The sequence below is a fragment of the Phaethon lepturus genome, unplaced genomic scaffold, assembly GCF_000687285.1.
Source record: "Phaethon lepturus isolate BGI_N335 unplaced genomic scaffold, ASM68728v1 scaffold30300, whole genome shotgun sequence".
NCBI lineage: Eukaryota > Metazoa > Chordata > Aves > Phaethontiformes > Phaethontidae > Phaethon > Phaethon lepturus.
The window spans coordinates 1-11,425 of NW_010510286.1; positions in this window are offsets into that span (position 1 = coordinate 1).

An 11,425-nucleotide genomic window follows, 5' to 3' on the forward strand; every position below is an offset into this window, starting at 1 on the left:
AAAAATTACTATCAGACCACCTGGCTTCCAGCAAGAACATATCCTGGATCCTTGTCAGACACATTATTGGTCCCTGGCTCAGGGAGAAGAGCGTAAATCTTCCCACCGATACCAATCCTTGGAGCCTTTATAAAGGTGTACGCTGAATATTCCGACCCTCCTGACCTGTGTTTTATTAGGCAACGATTCAGGAGGTAGTTCCACAGTTGTCTGAAGTGACCTGCACCGGGCTTGTTGCATGCCAGCCCTCCCGCCATGCGATCTTGCCTTCTCCCGTGGGCCAGCCCTGATGCTTGCGCAAACACGCAGCGATCCACTGAAGAGAACTGAGACAGCCAAAAATAATTTTATCACGAAAAAAGGGCTCAGTTTTTAGCTGCCTCAGCTTTCTGCAACAGTCTGTTGCACGATCCCTTGAGTGCTGGCACTGGCAGGAGGGAGGAAGCAGAACTGCAACATCCCCCTCATCGAGATCGAGGGCTGTGGAAATGCACCCTTGGAGACCCACAGACACGAGTGGAACACTGACTGCACTGGGAGGTTAGTTAACTACAGCCCCAGATGGAGTCCAGAGAGGCTCAACATTACAGCAGAAAGTAAACTCTGATTCCTCCTTATTCCTCTTCTGGTGGTGCCAACTCCAGAGATTAACACTGCTAGTAAAATTCTGGCCACGTTTCTGTCTGCGGGCCAAGTATTTATGCTTTAATCTCAAAGTCTATAATTATCATTAACCAGTAGGATTAATACTTGCAACATAGTAAACTGATTTTTCTTAAACTGGATTTTTTTTCTTCTGTTCTACCCAAGTCTATTAAGACTAGCTTATTAATATGACAGGAATATTATATGTCCATGTTTGACAACCACTTACAGGGAAAGATGTCACGTGTTTAGACCCATTTATCTCAATGTATGAACAGACACAAACATTTTATCTAGTTTTAGAAAAGACAATATGCCCATAATGTCACTGAAATATTTGTGAGTTTAAAACAAACAAACATATCCTACTCCATTTAAAAAAAAAGTGCTTTTTCCCAGAGGCCATCTGCAAGCCTCACACAATTACAGGAAATACAAAAATATATTTTGCCTACCACTTATTGTAAAAAGCGAGTGGCCCTTCCCAAGATAAATTGGTATCTGTTTCATGTAGAAAATCACCCATGAGAGTGTTATAGACCCTTAATAATTTACAGCAAAAACGAAGAAAAATGAAGAGGAGTTAATTATGGCCTCAGCAGATAACAAAGAAAACAGAAAGCTTGTTTACGGCTCACTTTCTCTCCTTGAAAGCAAGACAGACAAGTAGGCCAAGGAAGAGATCAAAGCAAGAAGTCATTACTTTCATCAGGAGAAGGAGATGAGGGTCTTTAAGATGTGAGCAAATCAGTAGGCAAAATCAGTCACTGACACAACTCAAGTATAGCCCAACTGCTTCCTCTTCGTTTGCACTTCTGACCGGTTGATTTATGAAAGGAAAACACCTTTAAAATATATATACACCCACCTCTTGCAGATAGAAATGTCTCCTCTGATACTACAGAAAGGCCAAACTTCACTTGAGCTGGTGCCCTCCTGTCCACCGTCCTTTCCCAACCACCATGCAAGTGTCCTCACATAGTTCATGTATTCACTCCGAATCACGTTCTCGGAGTTCAGGTCCCACATGGAAGGGGCCAAGCACACTGCAAATGTATGTGTGCCCTGACACGTACCACCAGGCTCCGGTAATGCAGGGTCTCCGGGACAGCTAAACATAAGCTTCTCCTGCATATCCCACAGACCTTCATACCTCCTGGGTCATCTGAGCCACCACAGGGACTCCAACCAGACCTCTCCAATTCCTGCCGGATTCATGCCTGGTGAGGCATCCAGTCACCGATCAGTGCACCAGGTCACTTGTTTTACACATTCCTAGGAACTATGTGCCTTTACGTCCTCCTGAAACGTGCCCTTTCCCTCTAGCTACGTGAGCCACGGCAAACGTGAGATACACAGGTACGGCAGCAGCGCAGAGCCAAAGCACGAGCCTCACTGTGCACGTGAGTCGTGACAAGTCTGCTAAAACAGGCAGCACTCCAACAGCTACAGCAGTTTCCCCACCGTATTTTTAAACTGCTTTTGACTATATACGTGTAAATGCATAATATCATCCTATGTATTTAAAAGGAAAACATCATTAAAAAGAAATACATATTTTTCCCCTCCTGACAGGGCAGTCGCAGCATTAAATTGTTTCGATTCTGAGAACAACCTATAGAATAAAAATCCATTGTCTAAGCAGTTTATGTTTCTAACCCAAGTAAAAACTCCACCTGTATCATCACCTAAAGAAAATGTGTTTCTCAAACCAGAGGCACTGGCCAAATAATGCACTGTGTTAAATGTCTTCATGGGATCTTTTAGTTAGTGTTAGAATATTAGAAGGAAGGAAAACCACGCTGTTTTGGTACATAAAACATTCCGGTTATTCCGATAGAACGCATACTACCTAGAGTCCACAGGAGGGCATCACTGCTTAAGAGATCATAAACCAGAGGCGTTTGAACGGTCCCTTGCCAGCACTAGGCTTCCTCCGTTACCATATATTCTTAGTAAAAGCTGATACAAAATAAATTATTAAGGAAGTCTTTATAGCAATCGTTATCACTAAAGAAACATACTTCTGTCATGCTGTTTAATAGGCCCAGACTTCTAAGATAAAAAAAGGAATACTGAAGTTTTGGAAAAGAGCATCAGGGACAATCGCAGGACATTAGGAAGTCAAAAGTAGCTCTTATAAATATTTTTATTATCTAAACCCTCATATAAACACAAAGTCATATCTTCTTCATTTGTTTCAACCTCTTTAATCTAGTTTATATCAGTGGGGTTGGCTTTCATAGCCAACAGATGTTGATTCTTTTTTTTTTAATTTAGTGTATCAGCTGGATTTTTTATGAGTTTAAGTATGTTTTATTAGTATAGTGCAATCCTCTAGATTTAAGTCTGGTTTTACCTTTCATCAGGCAGAAAGTATTTTGAAACCTACAGGATTCCTTCATGCAGAATGTCTGCTGAATTAGTTCTGTGTTGACATGATGCGCCTTGAAGACTGTAATAACATCATCCTGGCTGTAGACAGATATAATCCTGATTTTCTAAATTGTGCATAGGTGGAAACAGCTGGGAATAGAGGGGATTCAACCATAATTTCCCAGATCACTCTGAGATCCACACACATGCAGGCAGAGATTTTTAATCTAATAATTTCAAAGAGATATTATTCTACTTTTAGAAGCCTCACTCCCACCCAAATCAACACCCCAGGCAGAGGTAATTTTGCAGTTCGTAGGAAGACACCACAAACTTCCCCATCCTGGCCCTTTGCTTTAGCTGCCAGTGTAAAGAGCTTGTTAAAAAGATACACAACCGTCCTTGAGAGAGCTCTTGCTTTTTTGGCAAAAGATTTATCTTTCACCCTGTTCTGCTGTTTGTACTTTGATCTGCATAAACATCAAACCTGTGATCTTACTTTTGAGACTATCATGAATTAGCACTGGTTGGAAGAGGTTTTTCATTGAAAAAGATTGATTAAAATGCACTGAGGAAACTAGATAGTCTTTTGCCTACCTAAAGTTTGAACATGACACTCTTCAGGATAAAAATTTCTACGCTGTGCAAATTCAGATGGGGAATAAAACATCACCCCTCTCTTTTATTTGCTTAATGCAAAATAATATATTGTACAGATAAAAAAAGCTACTACAGAATAACCCACAGGAATTATTTCTTCAGTAAGTAGTATCAAAAGTTCATCTTACTGAACAAAATCTTCCCTGAGACCTTTGTAAGGGAGTGTGCTGAAAGAGAAACACACCTTTGTGAAGGGTGAAGCAGAAAGTCATCAGAGAATTGAATCTGCATCCTTCTCTCTGGACCTACATTACCGTTTTTCCTTAAATCCTGCCCTCCCTCGTCTTCCCTCTGATGCTCAGTTTCTTTTTTCCTCTTTCATCTTTTCACTCTTCTGTCATAATTGTTAATTTTCTTTCTTCTCTTTCCTAAAAGTTTATATAAGAGCTGGCCATGATTTGGAGTGATAGCGTGAAAGTAAGACAGCAAAATAGTCAAGGTAGAACAGTCAAGGTTCTTGTCAAGGATGAGAGAATCTAGCAGTGCCGTGACAGATGTGAGATCTTTCACTGCATCTTAGTCCAAAACAGACCAGGATCATACATTTTGCCAAAGGAAGACCTGGAGTCCGCAGCAATCTCAGCCATGCTCTGACCTTTTTCATCTGCAAATCTTTCTTTACGTATTTTCCAGTTAAATTACAATTGACTTGCTTTTTTCCCCTTAGTTATTCCTAGGCCCCATCTATTTCTTGTTCTACAGAACCTCTGTAGGGAGTTTTTTGTGGTGCTTTTTCTCGACTGACATTTAGCTTTGTTTCAAAACAGCATGAGGAATTCTGCTATGAAGTTCAATACGTACCTGCCTGAGATTAGCTGTAAGGCATCGATGCTATTCAAAAGATTTTTAAATGAGGTGCTGTACAAAAGTGAGGCTTTCTAGACACAAAATAGCAATCTAGAGTTCATATTTTTAATTCAGAAAATCAAATTTGTTACTATGGTTTGAAACATGCAGGAAAATTGAAACAGACTGAGATTAACAGGAAAAACCTTTTGATTATTTAAGTATTTCTTAATTAAAAATTAGGACAGTGAAAAATGTCATGGCATGAGAACAGCAGGGTTTGGTTCTCACAGTGTTGTTATAAAAAGACTGTAGAAGAGAAAAAAAAAATAGAGATAGAACTGATTACATTCCCCCAAAATCTGTAAACTATTGAAACAATTCATTCTTTGGCAGAGACCACTGGTGGAAAACATCAGCTGGAGAAGTTCTAGAAAGCTACAAAGGATTGAATCAGGGTTTAGAAAGTGGAAACTATTATAAAATATGAATTAATGCAGTCATGCTGCTGTTACAATTACTCATGTATCGTATCTCTTTTTCAGTAAGGAAAGTAACTTCGCTGACCCAAAAAACAAAGATGCGAACCTTCCAGGCAGAGAGTATATCAGTCTCCATCTCAATTGCATGCCAACTGAATAAGGTCCAGAAATTAGCTGAAAGTTCGTAGCATGATATAATTTTAAAAATGAATATGCTATTAGAAGTAACTCATTTAAAGTTAAAGCAGATTTTAAAACAGTTGACTTCTCATTCTAGGCATGACCTAATTGAGAGGTACAGACCAGAATGAAGCATCAAGGATATTGCAAAGCTATTCTCTAGAGCTATGCAATATAAAGGAGTGAAACCTAAACTCCAGGTAGCAAACCTGAGTGATTTTTGTGATTTTTTTTTCCAATTAGGAAAAAAAATCTGCATCATGCAGCAGTGCTCCAACTTACACATATACATCAATCCTTCTTTATCTGCATGATCTTTGCAGAAAAAATTACAGTGCATACTTACTTGATGTTCAGGTGTTGCTAGTTTGGTCAAATTATAACCTATTTGCTGAAGATACTGTATTAGAGAGTTGATCTCTCAACAAAACAGGAAAATGTGAAGGGACTGTGTTTTTCCTCCATCATAGCATATTATCTTACTTTCCTGACATTAACCAGCACATCTGACACTACCATAAGAGATTTCCAATCATACTTGCTTGTTTCTCTGTGCCTCTTTGAAGTGCTATGAAGGAAAATACTTATTAAGAAGAAATATTCCAGATCCTTCAGAGATGTTACAGGTCACCGATCCAGCTCTGGGCCAAACTGCTATTAAAGAACTCTTTCACCCAGGAAACTGAGATATGGTATGTATACACCTCCACTAAAACTCGCTTTCTGAAGAAGGGGGCTGCACCAGGTAGGAACCAGGACTGCTCGCAGCTACGTGGGAGAAGCAACTAAGCAAAAGCAAAAGTGTAGAGTGGTCGGTCATCAGCAAAGGTTCCTGCTGGGCAAGGAATCCTGTAAATGCCAAAGCAAAAGGTGAGCTCAAAGGACTTGTACGCTAGAGAATTTTTCACCAACAGGCTGTTGCCAACGCAACAGACGTTATGACAAACTTAAAGTTTGAAAAACTGTTTATTATGGCACCTAATCGCTTACCCTGCTTTTCCACGCTGCCCATGGTGTGTACGCCTTTTCTGTAATCCAGGTGAGGCTGCACTTCACAGACACGGACCCTGTTAGCTGTGCTGGTTCAGATGGCAGTGCCCTGAGCTCGTGCTTGTAATGATTAATTGCTACTTGGTTTAAAACTAGCTTGGGAAAATTTATGCAAGCTGAGGTCATGCCTCTAGCTGCTGTATAACCAGATGCTTGGGAAAGATGTTCCAATTGATTTCAACGTGAGTATCGTACCTGGAAAGCTTTTAGGAGCAGGCTTTTATCGGAACGATTGTGATGAGATGATAAATCAGCATGATGATTGGCGTTCAATATAGTGAGAATTGGTACACTGATTGTTTTGAGGTTTCTTGTTCATTTGTTTGTTTTGCAAACTGAGACAGAAATCCCTGATAAAACTCTTTTAAAAATCATATCAAAATTATCAAGTTTGCTTCTCGCGACAGTTGCAGCCCTGCCTTCCAGTTAGTTATCAATGTCTACCGATAAAGGCTATTTTCCCACCACTTAATATTGAGCAATTTAGACATAACATGATCATTTATATAAAGTAAATACAATTCTGCTATCCATTAACCTTTTTTTGCAAACAGACGCTACAGCATTTGGCTGAAAACAATATCCCTGGATCCCTTCGTACACAGCCATAGATTCCACTGAGCCTACATACCTTTGACGTCAGGCATAAACGGACCGAGAGCAGCTACACCCACCAGCCTCTGATGTCAGATGTCATCTAATTCACAACAGGTTACAACAAAATTAAGTCCACAGAAGGCAGCAGGTTGATAGGGGTGTAAAACCAAGGGGATCACACATGTAAACACTTCAGTCCCTCCACAGATGGAGGACTGCATACGGTATTATATCAGAAACAGAGGCCTATGTATATAAGCAACCTGACCTTTGTTTGAAGCTTATAAATAGAATCAGAACATCTTTTAATTTTACTGACTTATTTTCTCTATAAACAGATAATGCATTTTTATGGTTCATTCTGATGCATATCTATCTAGCACATTTCATTTTTAGGTCTTGATTCACTTCCTGGGTTACACTACAGCTAGAAGCAGAAATTTTAAAGTACTTTGGAAAAGCTTTGTTTTTATAGCATTTTTTACATAATCAAAACCAGCAGTGCTAGAAATATTTTCGAAAAGTATAGTCACATTGCTTGATTGTAGCATTTTGGTTAAAATTTCAGAATTCACAGGTCACACCTAGAATAAAAAGCAATGGGCTAAACTAAAAGTGAAGGGAATTTAAAGGGAGCTGTTAAGGAAGTCTTCCTAACAGTAAATTAGGCACTTGAATACCCAACCTAAGATTACCGCAGATGTTTAAAAAACAGGTTAGATGAACACATCATAAATAAATACAAATATACTAGAAGCAGGAGGCTCATCCGGCTGATCTCAGAGGCTGCCTCCACCCCTATTTTCTACAAATACAATAGCATGACAACTAACAACATTTTCGGATAATTAGTTCTAACCTGCACTTCGGGTACAGCATGAGTCTTGCTCATCCCAAAAATCCTACTGCTTTTCAAAATCATTCTCTCTGAAAAAACAGAGGCAGAGAGACAGACACCAGTCCTCTCTCCAAAGTTTTGTCTGCACATTTCTTCTTTGCTGATTTAACAGGGAATTCTCATCTAGTTTTCCTGAGTCTGCCCACACACAAACACATTCTAACTGAACTATTTTCCATTACCTCTGCTTTTTCGAGTACTGGACAGCCCCAGGATGGTTCAGCATAAGAGATGGAGGTACTGGGAGTTAAGTGGACCCAGGTACGAATTCAAGAGTTTAAACAGCAATGTACCAAGTAGCACATCCTAAGAAAAAACAGTTCCTCTCCTGGCCCATAAACATCCACTCCAAATATTTAATAGGGAAATGTTGAATGCTAATTTTTATAAACGAGTGACTATAAAAGGTATGGGCTTTTACTGGAAAAACAGTAATAATAATAAAGCCCCTTTTCAATATGTGCTAGTGTAATGTGCCATGCTTTGCTTTTCAGCAATATTTTTATATTTCTGGAGCATAAGCTAAAATAGCCATTTATAATGAAAATATGATGATCTTAATTGCAATAGAGAAAATGATAACCTTAATGGGATGTGCATACTCTTTCTAAGCAGCTTACTGTGTTTTCGTACCTCCCTCAGTTAGAAAAGCAATAAGCCATCTGCAGATGTTTGTGTAGTATGAAATCCAACACAGGGAAAACATTTGCAGGACAGAACAGATAAGATAATTGAAAATGAAATTGCAAGATAAGGTGTTTGACAGGGTGGAGGGAAGCTGCACAGTGGAGGGAAAACCATCCCCATGACTACTGGTCCTTTCTCCTCCCTGCTCACATTGCTGTTTGCCTCTTCTTGGATTCCAGAGCTTCTTTTATTCCTCCGCAGCCTTCCTTCAGCCTGGTGGATTGAGTCGCAGTTGGAAATTGTGGAACTGCGGATTGTTTCAGGAAGAGAAGAAAGGAGAGTTTAAGTATCGCTTTAGCAGCAGATGGCTTTGCTTTGGATTCTTTTATACACAAAGGAGATGCGTTTGCTGGCTTTGTAATTAACTCAGAAAGGGAAAAGAAAAATTGTTAAAGGCAGTGTGGATATGACTTGAATGTTTCATCAGGTAAGAAGTCAGAAAACCCATAAAAATGTGGCAAAAGTTACTGAAATATATCTTTTAAAAGACTACTGTTTTCTGTACATCCTATATTTAAAATTGAATGGAAAGTTTCCTCCCCATTTTATCTGTGCAATACTTTGGAACTTAATAAACAGACGATGTTTGTAACTGAAACATTTACTTGTCACTTTGAAGGAATGGGACTATGCATCTTTAACATAGGTAAGAAAATACCTAGGAAAGAATGCCTTTTAAAACTCAATTTATTTTAGACTATGCTTTTAAGTTCCTTTTGCTTATGTACGTTTCAGTAATATTTCTGCATGTAGAGGAATGAAACAACTAGACTCAGAGGATTATCATTTCTTATAATGTTAAGCTCTCACTATGGTAGAGAATCTTTTTCAAAATGCGTGGATTAGGGATTGACGTAATTAGTTCTCTCATTAAACACTTTAATCCAATTCTGATATCAGCTGTAGTTGCTGTTCAAGGATGCTGGTTCTGCTAATATTCACTAGCTTAAAAGATGCCAGCATGTATTACAATACAGTTCAACATGCTGCAGTGAGTACTAGTGTAACTTATTTTTCTAATGCTATGGATACTCCAGATGTTTAAACAAGACAGGTGTAATTGGTTTATTGCCAAGGAAATGCTTAAATTGCCTTGCAAAATGACATATACTAAAGGCTACACTTTTTAACTCACAGTACAAACCAAACAGTGAAAAGAATCTTTCTCCTGGAAAAAGGACGATGTAGATGATCCGTGTGCCTAAAGCTGATAACTATCAGAAGGTCAGTACAGGGGCTTTTCCTCAATGGTAGAAAGTGCCAAAGCAGCCCTACCACCCACATTAAATTCTTGGGAGAGGACGTTCAGCACTCGCTATCAAACTGTGTTGTGCGACCATGGATAAATAAGTGAGCATAGCAAATAGTGCATAAAATATTACAAACCTGGCTCAGCCTCACGTCCTTTCAGTCCCCACAGCTTCTCCCGCTAACATAAAAAGCAGGGAAGAGCTGAGCTTGTCTTTGAAGCTATCTTGCTTCCAAGCCAGATCCCCTGCTAACACCCGATCTTTTCTCAAAGGGCAGGGCTCAGATCTGCGTGAGTCAGGTGAATACCACAGGCAGTGCAAGGAGAAACACCACCCTTGGGATAAAGCAACCAGACTTTAGACCCTTACATATCTAAACTGGCAGTAAAGCTCATCAAGACAACATTTACCACTGGTTGGTCTCTTATCCTTCCAGCACATGCACCCTTCTGTGTGATAAATCCAGCCAGGCAATTAGTGCTGCTTCAGGGAAAAGTAGTTTTCAGCGCATTCCAGGAAATACATTGCCTGAAGGGGCTGCTGCCCAGCCACATCACTGGTTTCTGCAGGGTCTGACTGTGCTAGCTTCAGAATCCCTTCCATTTCTCCTGGGCATGTTAGGAGAAGAGTTTTTGCAAGCTGATGCACACACAGTAGGGTACGCAGCTCTTCTTCCTGACCTACTGGAGTAGGGACACCTGCGAGGGACTACACAGTCTATCTGAGCCACTAGGCTTCAATAGCTTTTGCAGCACGATTGTGCAAGATTCCACACCATTCCCTCAATATAGCTGTAACGGAGCCAGCTGGGTTATTTAGGGAGACTACAGGGCTTAACGTTAGCCCCTGACCATAAATTAAGTCATATTTGGAATACCAGGGCCACGTACAGTCACGTAAACCTACAGCCACTTCTCACTCCAACATGACTACACTAGTTGAAAATTAGATTTTAATCAGAATGAGAGTGGTAATAGATCTTCCAAAGGTGGCTGGGTTTTGGTTTTCTTCAGAATCTTAATTTGAAGTACCCAAACTAATGTAATGCAGAAGTATCAGGATAAAGCAGTCGAGCATATAACTCTAGCTCGTATATTCTTTGGGTGCCTGGGGGCAAACAGCGACAGAATCATAGTTCCCAGTTTAACGCTGGATTTGGTGTTTAATCTCGTGCAAGCAACCAAACATTTTTTTATTCTTTCCTGACTAAATAATGGCAACAATTTCTGTAAAAAGGTTGACAAATCTTCTACACATGAACAAATCATTTCTAGTAATAATACAACATCCACCTATCCCTTCTTTTTGTGCATCCTCTTTAACTTTCCGTTGTTTCTTCATCCTCCTTTCTCCACAGGGCTCTCAACACTATGGTATTTATTACTAGCGGTGAAGAATGACCTCCTTCCAGCTAGTTTCCCAATAATTCCTACTTCAAAAAGGAAGGTGAGTCAAGTTAAAGTTGAGTTTTGAAAGGTATATGTGTAGAACATATCCATTTTTCAAAGTACCTCTTACATCTTTCTTTTTCCCTTTCCCAGGTTGGAAACATAGCCTCTTTCTGGCCAGAAAGCTGGTGAGCCTTTGATTTAAGATTAACTTTAACTCAAGGATAAATTCAAACCCATCAAGATATTCTTCCCATTAATATTAGTTTCATAACAACGGAATTGTACTAATACCAGATTTCTGCTTGACAACTGTTTAAGTTAGAATAGAAAGAAGAATCAGCTCTGTATCTCTTGAGTACATGTTGTATTTGACAACAGAAAATTTTGGGGGTATCATTTGTCAAATTTGTACAATAGCAAACA